The following is a 16,068-nucleotide window of genomic DNA, read 5'->3' as shown; positions in this document are numbered from 1 at the left end:
GAATGCTGTAATTCACAAACTGCTGCATAAAAGGAATATTCAGTAAGTACTTCTGTATATCCTTACATTTTTTAGAAGGGCCCTATGCCAAAAAATCTACTTTCAGTTCACATGGAACAATGCACACAATTCCAAGTGAAATAAAATTGTTCATCTCTCTGGGTAATAAACAGCACTTTTTGCTATGTTAAGACAAAAAAAAAAACGAAACAAAAAAAAAGCAGAAACTGAGCTTTAAATAACAGATTGTGGGCGTTTAAAAATAGCACACTGAGTATGAACAGTATGTTTGTTTCTTCCAGCATCTAAAAGATACAGCAGGTTGTGTTATTTTAAATTTGTGCAGGTGTGAATAATTTTAAAAAATCACATTTATATGTCTTTGATTACATGAGCATTCTCATAGCTACAAGTGATTTTAATCAGCAATGCTGAGAGGTGGTGGAGCCTTTATAAATAGTATACAGTGAATTTGCATAAACTCTGCAGACTCTGGACCTTTATTAATGTGCACATTGCTAAACAATAATAAATCTATAATTGATTCATACATTTTCAAAGCCTCTTTTTCCACTTCTTGTAGTATAGCCTTCAAAATAACTAGTCTTCCAATGTTAAATAATTGTGCAGTAGCAATTTCCTTCCTCCAAACTGAACCAAAATATACACCGATATTTTAAATGTCTTAATGAAAATTTAATTGTAACAAGTCAGTAGATATGTATTATTTTGATAAAGGGGGAAGGGGGGGGGGAAGAAGGAAAAAAAGAGTCAATTCCTTCCCCACTCTTTTCTTCTTCTCTAGAAATGAAAGAAATAAGTAAATAAAAATCCACAAATCTGTGCCAATTTTGTATTTCTTTAGCTTATCCAGTTCAAAGAACTATCATTCATAAAAAAGCATACTAATGAACAGTGGTTATTGAATTCATGTACTATCAACTTTCAGACAGCACTTGAGCATTGGTTGTTGTCTCCCATGGGTCCAGCTTTCCTTAGTTCTCTTGCTGCTTCTTTAGTGAAGTAGTTACTTGCTGATATAGAAACATATTATGCTGCCAAGTAGATCTACGCTTGTGTAAATGACCTTTCTATCCACCTGCCACTCAGCTGTTTTTTTTTAATGTACCAGTGCCTGAAGGGTCTTGAGGAAATAAAGGTTCCAGTGTTCCAGCCACTTTAGAAGTTGCTCATACTTTCGTGAGTCAAGTTGTTTCAACACATACAATAAACATAGCAGGTAGAAATCTACAGGAGAAGATCTAGAAGCATAAGGAGAAATGTCAAAAATTAACAAAATAGAATTTGGATATCAGGGTACCTGCTCAGTGTCTGGTCCTATCAATATACTGCTGCAGTACAATCTGTCTACACTCAAGTTATTAATCATGTCTTAAGAGTCAAAAAGGATTTCAGATGTAAACATTTTTCAGGTGGGAGTTAATAAAAACAGAGGTGATCAACAGGGTGTATAACCTTTAACTCCTCACAAAATCTGGATTTACTCTGGTTCTTTACTGTCTATTAATTCTTTCAGACACATCTGTGATAACAGTGGGCCAAAAAAAAAAAAGGGGGATTTCTGTTGAAAAAATCAGGCAACCATAAGACTTGTAGCCACTTTTTCAAACCACTTTGATAAAGAGAGGTCAAATTGTCTAAAGCAGTGAGGTTAAGCATAAAGTTTTTCATTAATTCCCATGAAATCTAGAGGATACAATGATTGTTACTCAAGGTTATACTCACAAAGTAAGTTTCACCCAAGGACATTAAAAACAAACATACTCTAAGTGTGAATATTGATTTTAGTCAAGTACACACTAGAAATGGACATGTAAAAAAACCAAAAAGCTAAAGTCTTTCAAGATGGGATAAAATCAAGTATCATTGAATCTGGCATAGATGAATTTAACTTGTTACCAAAACTATTTAAAAATGAATTATCATATTACTCATTTGATAACATATTAGCAATCTGTGCTATATTGCTGCAACTGCAAGGCAGCTGCTTTCCTCATTTCTCAATGCTATGTAGCTGTTATAAATAATAAAACGATCTGAATGTTCATCTGTGATTTTTCCCAATTGCCTTAGCCCAAACTCCACATGAGACCAAAGCACAGATTACAGAACAGTGCAATAGGACTTCATTAAGACACTCACATGTCCAAAGTGTTCCTTTATCTGTATGAACAACACTGTTCTTGGATATTCTTTTAATGGAAGATGTTCAACCTGCATGATTTTATGGTCCAGGATGAAGAGAAAAATAGAACAAAAATTAGCAGAACTCATCAGGCTGCATGAATACTCACCAGGTGGTCTAAAAACGCAGTATCTGTCAAAAATATATATTTTTAATCACTTTTTACTAGCAGGACTTCAGACAGAACATGGATGTTTATTTCAATCAGTAACATAAAATTCTAATTTCACCCTGCTCCTCTTTCTCTGAAAATGATCAAGTTGAACTTATACAAATAGTTATATATTATATATATATATAACTATATAATAGCAATATAAGGGCAAAAACTTAGTCTCTTCTGTTTAACAGGAGACCTAAATTTTTATTCCTCTTAAGGAAAATTATTTAAAAAACAACAACAAAGACAAAACAAAACAAACAAACAAACAAAAAAAAAAAAAACCCCACACAGATACAACTATAATTTCACAGAATTTCTTTCAGAAATTCCAGCATCAGAAAAATATTTTAGGGTCTGCTGTCACAAGTAACTATTATTTTATAGTGTGTAGCCATGAATTTGAAAAAGATGATTAAACACGTGCCATTTTTTCCCTTCTTTTTGATTGTCAGTGACCTGAGTGTCTTGGCTACATATTCTCTACAACATTAATATCCTTCAGTAAATTAAAACCACCTGACAGGAGTCCAAGCTCATTCAAGAACTTTCTCATTATTATATTTATCAGTTTGCTTTTAAAAAAATGTTAAGTTCCAAAATGTTGAAATATTAGCCGTACCGTTTTTTGTAAACATCACAATACTATTAGGGAAAGATTACAAGAACTGGTGATAATCCTTTCACTAATGACTTGTAAATCCTTCTGGCTGCAGTCCTGCAGAATGACCTAATAGTGTGTGTACAGAGATGCACACATCTTTGTTTTTCATTTCTGAAAAAAATATTTGTTCTACTTATTATTTTGATGCAGAAATAATTGTTACAGACAGGTTTCTGTCCACATCAGAAAAATCATTGGAACATATTAAATGCATTAACACACAAGATTATACTCAATCTTCCCATTGGTAGAGAATAGAAACTCAAGGTAACAATTAAGAATGAGAGAATCCACAAAACTCTGTACAATAAATTCCATGTCCAGATGCATGAGTGTTAACATCCAGCAAACTAGGTAGGAAGAAGCACTACTTTACATGAAATTCAAGAAATCCCAGCTGACTGATGGGAACAGTTGCGGCCTGGATCTGTAAGGAAATTATCCTTCATAAACATCACACCGATGTGTGATCACTGATATGATTTTTATGGACATACTGGATGTGTGTTGCTGCATTTTGAATCACTAGCTCATTTCAGTAAGTTCTCAAAGCTAGATGAAGGTCTTTTAGCCATATACTTCCTTCAAGTTTTATGAAAACACATCTGTATAGTTTAATAATAGTACTGTTTGTGACCTTCCTTGGGGAAAGTCATCTTAAAAGAATTCAAAGGTAATGCAAAAAGCAAAAGGAACAGATTTTTGCTGCTCATGGGATTATGTTAACATTATGTTAAGTATAGAAAATTATATGAAACCCATTGAACCCTTCCTGTACAGAGAATACAGAGTTTGAAGAAGTATTCTGGAAGTTAGGCTAATCAGATCCACAGATTCTCTGTTCATCCCATTTGAAAGCTTAACTGCTCTATGTGACTTTTCTCCTTTTCCCATAATTAATCGGATTTTTAGTTGTTTGAAGTTTTTTTCATTCATTTTCCTGCAGATCTCCAGGAAAAGTCTGACTACATTTTTTCTATACTCAGCCATTAGATATTTGAAGACAGACAGCAGGATCCCTATTCAGCTCTCTTCTTTGGACTTAACAAAATCAAGTGTTGCAGCCTCACCTTATGCACCACATATATACCTATCCACAAATTAGTGAAATTATAAAACTTTGTTTTACGTATTGATTTACATATTAGTTTTAAGTATTCGGACTCTTCAATCTTTAATGTAAATAAATAAATAACAAGTGTCAGACATCAAGATGTTTAATCAGAATTATAAAAGTATTCTAGAAAGTGTGGGTTGCATGGAAAAGATGAATTACATTTAAAGGCAGTCATAAATCTTCTTTGTTGTTCTGACATAATGCAGTAGTTTATTGGTCACTTCTGCAGTTTTTCCTTTTTACTGTACTATGTCATAGTACAGGACCCCTACTTAACAGCAAGTAATGAATTTTATGCACCTCTGATAATCAGTCTCATCAGCTCAAGTGTGGCCAAGTGAAGCACATAAGCTCTCAATCTACACCACGTGAAATTCAGATGGGAAAAGGGAGGTGATGTCATTCTTTCCAATCCTGCTTTGAAGTTTTCCAGAAAAAGATCCTAGCAAACCTTTCACACGTCATCAGAGTAATAATGAAATGCATTAAAACTAATATTCATGTCTCTTGTGCTTTGAAGCAGCAGAGAAGCCCAACCAGACTAAGATTTATAATATTTAGTGACTACCTGAAAATCCAAAATATATACAGCTTAACCATGCTGGATAGAACTCAGCTTTTATGTTCAAGTAACAGCATTTCATTTTAATGTAAAAACCACAATCATTTACATAAAAGAAGGTGTGAAACATAAGAATTGACAAATGTCTTAAATATATAAATGTGTCATCATTTTTTTAAGTATATGAGGTCAATTATGGAGGGAAAAAATAAGATAAGTAGTCAGGGGCATGCATCAGTGAACCCATCAGTGAACCCACAAAATAAATGTATCAAGGAACTGCAGTTGAACTCACTATCTAAAAATGTATGTATAATACAATGTGCTTTGCAGTCAATTGAAGTCAGTCATCTTACATCATGGTGAACACAGTATCACAAGAATAGCGCATCATGATTTGTTTTAATAGGAAAAAAAAAAAGAAAGAATAAGCTAGTTAATCATTAATGTGAAAATTATTTTTCCTTTAAGCCATAGATAAGAAAAAAAATGATATTTGAAAGACAAAATTTTAAAAATATTTCACAGTTCTCTTCCTATCTCATAGCGCATGCTTGTGCACAGATTAGCATCTTAAACTTTATATTTGTAAGAGATTTTGAGCCATTATTTTAGACTGATATGCTCAGAAATTTTAATATGCATTATATGCAGTAGATAGCATTTATATCATCCATCAGCTAAATTTAGTCTCACTGTGGTAACCCACCTAGGGAACAGGCTGTGACTGTGATTAATTTTGCTTTTTAATTTTTAGTCTCTACTCTGTATGAGTTGCAGCATGACAGTTTGGAAGAGCCAAATGTGTCTCAGATACGATAGGAATTTACATGAGGGGGAAGGACAAGTTCACCTGGAAATCTGCAGACAAAAAGTGAATAGTTTTTGCAAGGATATTTTCTGGCTTGCTAGAAGTAAAAATGAAATGAATATGACAGTAACTTCACAAATTGCTTTATCTATAAACAGTAGGGAAGAGCACTCAGAATGATAGTCTGCCTGTCTTCTGTGACCCACTACAGAATTAGTATGTACATTTGGTAAAAATAAATTTTCTTCATAGGTTTCTATAGGAAGATCACCCAAGTTTAAGCAGGTGCAAGTTTTTCCCAAAGTAGGCCACAGTCAAAAATAAAGACATAAAAATATATGGTTGCTTTTCTAACAGAAAGAGCAACAAAAACAGATCCTTTTGTGTCAGAGACACACTGGATAGTGCAGCTTATATTCATATTAGTAAACAGCTTTGTCCTTTCTTATTGCTTACTGGGAAAAGTCTGTCCTGAATGTAAGCATTAATTAATAATTAATACAATTTATCAAGTGTTGCTCTTTTAAACCTCTGGATTCAAGACATTTCTTCTTCTCTGTCCATATCTTGAGTCAGGGTCCCTAACACAGTGAGTCTGAAGTGGACAAATCAGAGCTTTTTGCAACACCTTGAGATGATAAATATCAGTATGGACAATCTCAGCCAATTTCTGTGCAGATTACTTTGTCATCCTCAAAGGTAGTTCATTCTGATCTATTTGATTTTACAGGGAAATGGACAAGAAATGCTTACATGGTAAGTGACCAGCAATTACTACTGGTATCTGTTTTTGGAGACGGTAATCGACTGCTTCTTAAACTATTTCCAAACTGCAAATGAGGCTGTAGGACAGATGTCTTCTTCAGATCCAGCTGGCTCAATAACTGACATTATCCCTCAACACTTTCATGAAGTATGTGAGAGTTTTGCATGTCTGCCAACATGGCAGTGTTGTGAAAAACAGCTCCATTATTTAGTATTAACTTGTTTCAGCAAATTCATGTAAATTAAGCCACTCACATATCAGTGTATCACATATCAACAGCCTTTAACGTTTCAGGAAGGCACAACATTCAGCTAAAGAATGTAACCTTTTCTACTGCCACAGAACAATCCAGAAGACAATACTCGTTTTCAGGTTGACTATGTGAACTTTACTTGCTGTTTCCGGTGCAGTTATTTGTTTCCTAAAACCAACTTCACCAGTGTTTTCAACTGACCTTTTCAATTTCTAATTGGAGGAACAAACTAATAATAATCACACTGAGGCTATGTGTCAGCAGGGAGACAATTGTCAGTGATTTAATTCTTATTTAACTGTTACGCAAATGGTTCTTTTAAAAAGATTTGTTAAGAAATATTAGTAGATATAACCTTCAGCTATTCCCTGAGCTTTATTTTTTGAAACTTACAGATGCGTCTGTGAAAACCCACAAGTCACACGGGGAAATAAAAATGGCAGATCAAGAAATTCACCAATCACCATCTCACCCTGGACTAATAATGTAATGTGGATGTGCCACAATTTCTGTCCAAGACTATAAATTCTATGTAATTTTTTATAAAGATTTCCATTTGTAAAAAAGTCTATTTATAACAAAAAACCTGTTTTCAACATATGCTAAATCCACATCAGTGGATCTGAGGTATCTTCTGGATTTGAAAATGTATTTTCAGAAGATCACTGAATTTATGGAATAGAATCATTTAAATACTATTGAATGTTTTGCTTATGTTTGCTGTTACTATTTTGAATTTGACATTCTGGAAGCAAAATCTTTGCAGTTTTTACTAGCTGTTTTGACAGATATTTCTCTGAGATTTCTAAGTGTATTTGAGTTTAAAAAGGACACCTTTCTTGACAAATGGAATCCAGAAAGGCAGTTCTCTTACATCTCCTTAGTGTAGGATGATTGCATTTTTGAAATGATTGTGTGACTTACGTGAGTCTGGTAGTCTCTAACACCAAGAAGGTACTTTTGAAGAGTTTGTGTAGTTTTAATTTATAATTTCTAGAGCAAATAACTGAATCTTGAGGACTTACTATGCTGAATGTCTGGGAATTCTTTTCCTGTCCAATGATATATATTCTTATTTCTTGTTAGATGCATTACAGGAGCTTAAGATGCATTTCTTAGATTGTCTAACAACTTAGGAGAAAGCTTGTCTATAAAAAAGAAAAAAGAAAAAAGTAAGAAGTTTACAAAACACGTAACAATTGGGGAAGTAGGGAAGGACAAAAAAATAAGTCTGAGAAAAAAGGTCTGTTTTGACTTGAATACAGACAATAGCATATATTTAATTTAAATGTCTGTGTATAAATTATTTGCTTTGTACAGTAGTGGTACATAATTGTTGTCCCCACGACCGAGGCGCGTTCCGCCAGGGGCTAGCGATCTACCCTCACTAGGGCCATTGCAGCACAGACACCAATATGAGGATGCAGCAGATGGCATTTATTATAGCGCGACGACTCCTTAAGTACACCTCTGGCTTCATCTACACCCCCTTTAAGCATACGTCATATGTCCATAACAGAGCAGAGGAGGTCCTACCGTGTCTCATCCTGAGTCCTCGTTAGTGCCTACTACAACACATAATATCAGCTAAAGAAAAGTTTCAAGGATAATTAAAAGTCAGGAATAAAAATGTACACAGATAGATCTTGTTAGCAGGAAAAAATGATGAAAATCATAATGTAAATAATATAGTGGGTATCCAGGGGAAGAAGAGAGAAACAAACTCTTATATTATTAGGAAAACAAAAACAAAACAAAAGCTCTCAAATATTTTCTCTCCACTTATTTACATCAAAATTCAAACAATTTTTAAGTGGCAAAAGATGCTTTATGTTCCTCAGTATTGCTATATATCTCCCTTACTTTATCTATCTTTAAATTTGTTATCCAGTCTAAGCTACTTCTCTCAATTCCTTGCACAATGATGAAGAGAGGTAGCCACTACTTCTACTGATTTTTCTTTTCCTTTTAAATACCTGTTTTCGAATAAGATGAGACAGTCTCCAGACATGCTGCTCTACTAGGTGTAGTTATACTGCAGAAAGGCCTCAGCTCAGACACATGGATTGAAAATTAGAAAAACCAAGATCACAAAAGAAGTCTGTACCTGAGCAGAAATAAAACTCAGTGATATACTTAATTGCCATCAACAACTCCACATATTAGATCAACAAAATACCAAACTCATTGCTCAATTTCTATTTTCTCTTTCTTTGTTATAATTATCCTGTTCTTCACAGAATAAGAAAGAAAGATAGAACCAACATACAAAAACCTCCTTATGTATTTATTCTTAGAATCTAGAAATTGAGAGTTCTTCAAAATGAGAAAGAAAATAATGAACTTAGCACCAGAAGAATGACTAAATAATTTGTGGGAAAAAACAAGATGGTTAATAAAGAATTGAGTAATTAAACAAATAAGAGCCACATCCAAATGCGGTTTTGTTGAGAAAAACACATGTAAAATATGGAAATATATTCTAGATTTTTATGTAGACAGACTGGATACTCAGAAGTGCTCACAGAAGAATATATCTTCTCTACTAGAAGGCTTAGCTCATCTACCAGATCTGTAATTCATCTGTCACTGTTGAAAAAAGAACAAAATTTCAGCCAAAATGATTCAGACATTTCTAAGAACAAGGGCGGTAAAAATATTTTCTCTGCCTAAGATAAAAATATTCTTGAAGACTTCCTGAGAGCATTTAGCAATTATTATAAGGTGAGAATGTACCCACTGCTGAGGTGATCTTTGTGTCAGGGATCTATCTTCACTCTTTCTGAAAATCCTCCAATATGAAGCCTAAATGTGGCTTTGAGAAAAGTAAAAATAAAAAAATAATTATGGTAATTAAAAAAATAAAGATGAAGAAAGTGGAATTTTTTACACTTCGCAGTATTTGTTTTTGCCATGTTCTCTATTGCCTTGACTTTGTATCTCTGTGTGTATATATACACACGTGTATGTGCATGCTGAGTATTTTCACAGATATTTGGTTCTCTAAGAAGGTGATTAAGCTTTTCTTTTTAGTTTGTACAGAATCAGGCACTTGAGATGTTACTGATATAAAATTAAAATATACCTAGGAGCAGTAGTATTTTCAGAAAAAGTATCTGTTAATTCTTATTGTGATGAATCCACACCATTTTCATTATTCATTGTACTCCTAAGTCAGTTTACTTAATGCAGATATTTGGGGACGTATTTTCTTTTGCGCACATGAATGGGAACTGAAAGCCCCACCAATGTTCTTGGTACACTTTTTAAAGCACTTAATATTCTGTCTTATGAGCTTAAAAATTTTGTTTGAAGTGTATAAAAAGTTGCAGAAGAAAACTCAGCATATTGCATGCAAAATCATTTCAAATCAAGTGGGTTGTGAATAGACTATATAGCTGCCTGTTGCATAGTAAATAACTGTGAAATATTAGATTAAATATATCTCTTGATGTGGCATCTTTATTCTTCCTTGGGTAGAAACCATAACAGAAGTGAAAGCAAGTCCTGAACTAAATTCAGGTAGAGCAAAAATAGACAGAACAGAGTAGGAGAGTGATTAGAATGTACAAAGAGCCTCCAGAGATATTCTGTTATTAATTGCAGTAGAAATCAATTAACAGGGCAGATCAAGAAAGGCTTATCTTTTTTTTTTTTTTTAAAGAAGTTGTCCCTATCATCTTTTCTTCAAGCATAATGAGAAGCAGTATGAGCACCTAGAGAAGAAAGTATAAAGCCATCTTCACTATTTCCAGATATCTGACTGAAAATGTTTTCAATATTGGCTAAAGAAAGGACAAGGGAAATAGTTGCTAGCAAATTCCGACATTGCATGCTTCTTTTCTGAAAAGAAAAGGAGATCAGAGTCCAAAGAGCTGTTATCACATAGAAAGCATTATGGGTCCTGACATAGTTCAGTAGCTCTGTTGTCTCTATTTGTTCCAGGATCTGAAATTCCTTTAATGTGCAGATTGTCACTGTCACAAGGCCAAGCAAATTCCTCACTTACAGCAAGACTGCACCCATCTTTCTTTGGACTGATGCAGGAAGAAGATACAAATAAAAGTATGAACATATAGTAATCTCATGTGTCCCACATTAATTAATTGGAGAAGAAAATGGAAAATATTTATCCCTTCTGAGAAATATATAAGCCCAAACAAATTTTATATCAATGTCTGTTGATTACTAAAGCACATTATTGTGTTGTTAGTAATGATAATCCTCTTCCGGAAGTTGTTTTTTGTTTTTGTTTTTTTTTTCTTTTCTTACAATTATCCTTGTGTCTCTTTTCAGCATAATAAAAGCTGTTTTATTTACAGTTCTATTTAAAACAGCTCAGACTGTCCACTCTAGACAAAATATTTTCTTACTAATAGTCAGATTATATCATGAATATCTCAGTGTTCAGATATTTTATTTTACAATTTAAAAATAGTCTTAAGATAAAGACAAAGGATCTCTGGACAAATGCAGACTTCTGCTGAATTTCTACAGTCCTAATGAAACGACATATTTTCTTAAGTGTAGAATGATTGAACAGGTCATCACATTTTCTTTTGTTTTATTGTAAAGCTGAATGATTCAGTCTTTTAAATGCAACATCTCTAAATATGTTTGGCTACGTAGCTTTTTCCTGTTTATAAATTATACTATCGCTTTATAATGACAAAAATTATGAAACTAAGGAGGAGAGATTTCATTAAAAGATAATTACTTTATCTGTAGCTTAATCCCCTGAATATCAGGCTACAATTTCCCTTCAGGAGATGGAATACTTTGAAATGGCACTACTAATTTGAGTGGAATATCAAGGCATTAATCAAACATCCATAATGCTACATGCTGGGTAGGCATGACAAGTCTTTAAGGAATTGATCTGGCAAAGTGAAATTTTAAGACATCTGGAAACACAAATAATCCAATGAGTAGTTTCAAGTCTACAAGAACTCAATAGTGGGACCATCACATTTACATGCATATTTAAATACAAAGTTAAATGAGTTGTGGAGGATTGAAGCAGTTTTATTTGTAGTTACTATGCTGAAAACAATATGCTTTAAGGCTTGACTAGCTATAGTCCCTATATTTTGTTTAATTCAGCTGTCAAAGCTTTCAGTTTGCATAAAATAACTCACTGAAAGGTCATCTTGGGATGTATTTTCATACTGCAGGTAATCAAAACAGAATATAACAGAATTTTGTTGAAAACTGATAGCAGAGCAGATATGGAATAGGATCACTGGGATGCAGTGATGTGAGTAGACCTAATGAAATGCCACTAAAGCTAGAAACCATTTAGACTAGAAAATAGACTCGTGTGGGATACAGTGTTTCACTCTTGATAAAGCTTGATTTTCTGGCTCAGTAGCTTCTAGCCACATGGGTGATGTCCCACCTACCTGATACAGTCACTGAATCATATTGCTTCACTTTGTTCTTCCTCTCCATTCTTTTTCTGTATTCAGGGTTACAAAGTAGCTATTCCAAGATACATAATTCACTCTGCTTGTTTTTCTTTTAGTTCAAAATTAAATTTACATTTACTGTTGATGGTTTTGAGAAGACAATAAGATTATTTGAAGTTCTTTTTCTTTTTGATATAATGCTGTATATTCCACTTCAGATTAAAAACATATTTGTATATGTAAACAAATTGGGAGAGAATGAAAATGGTCAATATAAATGGCTGCCTGCCTCAAAAGACCCCATGCAGACTCAAATGACTCATTACTCACAGTAGTTTTCAGGACCAGAGGCTTAATTTGGCATGGCAGAAAACAAGAATTAAGAAAGATAAATATATTGCAATCATTATATTCATCAAGCTGTGGTTGGGAGATTATATCTGGTATTATCATAGAATGGCTAACATTGGAAGGGATTTGGGACAAAGTTCAACAAGACCAAGTATCAGGTCCTGTACTTTGGTCACAAGAACCCATGCATTGCTACAGGCTTGGGACAGAATGGCTGAAAAGCTATTTGGAGATAAAGGATCTGGTGGAGTTGGTTGATGCTCAGTTTAACAAGAGCCAGCAGTGTGCCCAGGTGATCAAGAAAGCCAACAGTATCCTGGCTTATATCAGAAATAGTGTAAACAGCGGGAGCAGGGAAGTGATCATCCCCCACTCAGCACTGGTGAGGCCTCACCCCAAGTACTGAGTTCAGTTTTCAGCCCCTTTCTACAAAAAAGACTCATGGCTCTGGTTTGAAATCATCATTGTCTCAAAGCTTGCTGGGGGACACAGATGAACAAGTCCAGGCAAGTCTTGTGCAGGGGTTTTGAAATCCTTTGTCTAGAGAATTTTGATGGACAAGTCCTGGGCAAGAGTTATGAAATCCTTTGTCTGAGGGACACAGATGGAGAAGGCCAGGGGCAATGACATAGAGATAAGCTGCAGCTTAATGGCCATGAAGCAGTCTTTTGTGGGCTTATCTCGAGGAAGATGGCCATCTCAGGAGGTACTCACATGACTCTTGCTCAAGCACCCAGGGATGTCACGTAGGCAGCAAGAGAAGAAGGATAAAATGGGGACCTACATTCATGAAGAACTGAGGTTTTCTGGCAACAGATTCCTCATGAAGAAGAAGAGGTTTCTGCCATGAAGAAGCCTCACGACCTGCCTCTCTTCCTCCCGGACTTGCTCTGCACTCTACCACAATGCTGAAGAAGAACAAAGATGTCTGCCATCAGATTCCTCACTACGGAATTCCTGCTTGCTGACGGACTCTCCTGGGCCTGCTACCTGAGTCCTGCTGCTTCCCCCCAGATTGGCTCTGCAACTGCCTCCTGCTACCTGCTTGCTGCCCAAGGCCGGCCACACTGCTGCTCTCCCCCCCTGCTGCTTCTGCCTCGGACCTTCGAGACATCATGCAATGGGACTGCTCCTGGATCCTGGTGGTGACTATCCCCACTTTACACAATTCTTGATTCTTTCCTATCTTTTCTATCGCCCTCCTTTCCTTCCCCATCTCCCTGATCAGGATTTATAATAAACTGGTTGGACCAACATTTGAACCACTGTTTCTTAATCATGCCAGGTATACAGATATTAAAAGAACCTCATCTCCCTCCCATAAATTGGAGCAAGACACCTGGAGCATGTCCAGAGAAGGTCAGTGAAGCTGGTGAAGGGTCTGGAGCACAAGCCTTACAGGGATGTGCTGGATGGACATCCCTGTACAGCTGATGGAACTGGATTGTTTAGTCTGGAGAAGAGGAGGCTCAGGGGAGACCTTTTTGCTCTCTACAACTGTCTGAGAAGAGGTAGTGCCAAGGTGGAGATCAGCCTTTTCTCCCACATAACTAGAAATAGGACAAGAGAGAATGGCCTCAAGTTGCACCAGGGGAGGCTCAGGTTGCATATTAGGAAGAATTTATTCTCAGAAAAAGTGATTAGGCATTGAATCAGGCTTTCTAGGGAAGTGGTGAAGTCACTGTCCCACTGGAGGTGTGTAAGGAAAGTGTAGGCATACTTAGGGACATGGTTTAGTGGGCAATACTGATGGTAGGTGAAAGACTGGGCTAGATGTTCTCAGACATCTTTTCCAATCTTAATTATTCTATGATTCCATGATTCTATGACTTCTAGAGATTTTTTACTCCAACTATTCAGCTTAGAGAAGGGTCAAATAAAGCAGGTTATCCAGGGCTGTCTAATTGCATTTTGAATACCTTCAAGAACGGAGACTCCACAGCTTGTCTGGACAACTATTGAATTATGATTACCAACAAGTAATATTATCATGTTTTTCAACCATTAGCAGTATGATTATATAAAGAAGTCAAGATTTATCCTCTCTAAATGACAGAAGTGAATTCAAATCTTGGAAAAGGTTTAGAAATTTCACTCTTTTTTTCTATTTTCTTCATCCATTTCACAGTTCAAGATGGAGCAAAGAACAAGAATATAAAATCCATCAACTGCAATGTTATCAGTCAGAGTATCAAAAATAAACAATATTTTCAATTTAACTTACAGTTTAATCAATTCATTTGAGAATTCCAATTTGATTTGCTATTATGGATAACTCAGATTTCATACATATTTATTTGCACTCAAGAATATATCAATGCCAAGAGATACATATCTGTGTGGAAATTTTATTTTTTTCAAATTGCATTCATTACTTGTTTGGGCCAATTAATCATTTTTTGGTTTTGCGTGTAGCTATGGATCAACACAAGTTTTCTTGTTTACTGGTCATTTTAATATCAGAGTAGGCCAGTGTGAATCACAAGCAGCCAATTAATGTAAAGTATTGCCATGCCAACACTGGTATTCAGGTTTTTTTAATATTTTCACTAAATTTATTTCCCCTGTGGGCAAAATAGCTGCTGCTGTTTCTTCAAACTTGGTGGCCATCATAGAACTACCTGTCAGATAGCCAGAGCTCCTCTTGCTAATTTCAGGCTCTGTTGAACAGTACTGTGGTGTCAAGACTATCACTCAGCTTTCAGGAACAGCTCCAAAATCCATAGATTTTGCATATCAAGGAAAAATGTCTGAGTTTTTATGGAAGAGTTTAATGTTACTTCTTTATTTTAATCAAAAGTGCCGAGCCTCTCTCCATCATATTTGAAAAGTCGTGGCTGTGAGGTAAGATCCCAGATGACTGGAGGAAGGGTCATGTCACTCCCATTTACAAGAAAAGGAGCAAGGAGGACCCAGAAAACTACAGGCCAGTGAGTTTCACCTCTGTGAGGTGATCATGGAACAGATCATCCTGGACGACATGCTTGATTACATGAGGAATAAATGTTTGATCTGAGACAACAGACACTGATTCTACGATTCAGTGACTCTGATAAGGACAATCAATGCAGGAAACAAGTAAGACCATGGTAGAAAACCTTATGCTATTACTTACATCACTTTTCACTACAGTAAAGATTTCTTCATGGGGTATAACTCAAAGGAATTGTCTCAAATTACAGTGTCAGCTGAATAAATAAATAAAACAATGAACAAATAAAGAAAATAAATAATAACTCTTGGTTAGGGCTAAATAGTATTCTAAGCTTTAAAGGAATTCAGAAATTATTTAAGTAGTAACTGTCATATAGACTAGTATTTAAATTAGCTGAAAAGCTGGAGGTTAGAAAAGCAAGAATTATACTCTGGGAAAGTGCTTCAGGAAAAGTCAAACTATTAAAAAGTAACAGATTTGATTCAGAAATAGGCTATGTGTTCAAAGTTCTAATATTTACAAAGTATATATTTGGTTAAATAAAGTAATATGGAGAGTCAACACAGCTTTCATAGAAGAATACTATGCTTCACAAAGATATTAGAGTTTTCTGAGTTAGTCTTAAACATTGCAGGGTGATGATCAGTTTGAAAAATGCACTGGACTTAAAGAAGAAAAGCTAAGTGAGTGTCAGCAGCAGAACAGTTTGTTGATTATGCATAATTATACTTCATGGTAAAATACAAAAATGACTGCAGTGTTAACAGATTTTTCAGTATAGAGAGTATAGGTAGTACTATGACAAATTACTACAATGTTAAAACCCACACGTAAA

The sequence above is a fragment of the Phasianus colchicus genome, chromosome 2 (genome assembly GCF_987193195.1).
Source record: "Phasianus colchicus chromosome 2, bPhaCol1.hap1.1, whole genome shotgun sequence".
Classification (NCBI taxonomy): Eukaryota; Metazoa; Chordata; class Aves; order Galliformes; family Phasianidae; genus Phasianus; species Phasianus colchicus.
Note: the sequence above shows the minus strand (reverse complement) of the source record.